We start from the raw sequence: 1,758 nt of genomic DNA, 5'->3' as shown, positions 1-1,758 counted from the left end.
TTCCAAAACACAGGTTTGAGCTTCATTTCGCTGTAACCAAACATATTTTGATATGATAATCATAGAAGCTCAAGAAATGGATTAGAATTTGTGTCATAGCTGTGCCTACGCTATTGCTTACTAGGCAGATGTGCTAGCCTCTACACCACCTTCATGAACCTCATTGGTCCAATGCCCTCACTATAATTCATGAGTTGAGCCTATTTTCCCCTTCTTAAACTGTCAAATGCCAACGACCCTGCCGCAGTGGTAACACCAGTTCCCATCGGATCACCGAAGGTAAGAGCTGTCGGGCTGGGCTAGCACTTGGATGGGTGACCGTCTGCTATGCCGAGCGCTGTTGGCAAGCGGGGTGCACTCAGCCCTTGTGAGGCAAACTCAGGAGCTACTTGATTGAGAAGTAGAGGCTCCGGTCATTGACAACGCCCGGGAGAGCGGTGTGCTGACCACATGTCCCTCCATATTCGCATTCAGTGACGCCCCTCGGCTGAGAGGATGACGCGGCAGCCAGTCTGCACCGTTGGGCCTCCCGAGGCCTGTTCGGACGGACTTTTAATTGTCAAATAGGCTGAAGACGTGAATTAAAGTTTTTGTTAGGAAGGACGTTGGAGTGAGGTAGTCTTTGCAGCTGTTTTAACTATTCTGCTGTGGTGATCTAAGGGCTGGCAGATACGCCTAGCAAGCAGTAGAACCAGGTTCAATTCCCAGCTGTGGCGCACATTTTAACTCAGTTCTTCAGCTTCCATCATTATCGTACATAAAGTTGAAACTCACATGTCTGACAGTAAATTTAACTATATGTTTAAATACAGTGAAATGAAGCATACAACTATGTTTTGGAATTACACTTATGTTTTGGAAGTATAATTTACATCACAGCTTCTCTACAGTTGCCAGACATGCAAGTTTCTAACCTTTTTATTAATTGCTGATATGCTCTCACACTTCCTTACGAAACAAATGGTTCCAGTAACGTAATATGTTGTTTTCGACAATTTCATACAAGTCGGATGATTTTTGACGTTTTAACACTTGAAAATGGCCTTAAGCCGGAATCTAGATACTGAAATGAACACGTTATGTACAGTCAAATGGCGGAGAAACGTTTTCCACAAAACAGATCATCACTGTAGTGACACAATGCTCCTTTTGCATGTGCATCTCTTTAGGAGAGCATTCGGAGCTAGCTACATTTCCATGGCTGACACTCAGAGCGCATCTGACAGCGAAAATCGAGAAGCTCTTGGGACGAGGGGATATTCGGTGAATTAACTGGTTTGCATGTTCCCCAGGCTTAAATCCCATTGACTACATGTGGGATGTGTTGAAGAGACGTATTGCAGCATGTCAGCATGCACCAACAACCATGCAACAGTTGTAAACCGCGCTGATGGAGGAATGGGACGACATACTACAAGAACTGCTTACCGAGCTTACGACACATGGAAGCATAATGCAGTGCGTGCACTGCCGTCCGTAGTGATTACACATCCTCTTAAGAACCATGTCCCGCCATTTGTAAAGTCCAGTGGTCCATCACGAACAGCGGTGACATCAGTATTGTTGTATCAGTATTATTGTATTTGAATAAAAGTGTCATTTCTGTTCGTCTCACTGCGTATTAGTTACCTTCTGTACTATACTGTAGCTGTTCCTTCTAGCATGACCCATCTTTCAACGAGCTGTGTTACTTGGCAGTGACATATCATACAAGGAAAGTTACCTTCGTAATTAAGTTTTTGTGTGCCGACTACGTGA

The 1,758-nt window shown here is 44.4% G+C and overlaps 1 pseudogene; it reads left to right on the top strand.

Moving 5' to 3' along the window:
* Positions 1 to 228: 228 nt before the first annotated feature.
* On the top strand, positions 229 to 346 carry LOC124621209 (annotated as a pseudogene).
* Positions 347 to 1,758: the final 1,412 nt, after the last annotated feature.

This window comes from Schistocerca americana, chromosome 6, assembly GCF_021461395.2.
Source record: "Schistocerca americana isolate TAMUIC-IGC-003095 chromosome 6, iqSchAmer2.1, whole genome shotgun sequence".
In the NCBI taxonomy this organism is placed as follows: Eukaryota; Metazoa; Arthropoda; class Insecta; order Orthoptera; family Acrididae; genus Schistocerca; species Schistocerca americana.
The sequence above is the reverse complement of the archived record's forward strand: the minus strand, read 5'-3'. Positions and strand labels throughout refer to the sequence as shown.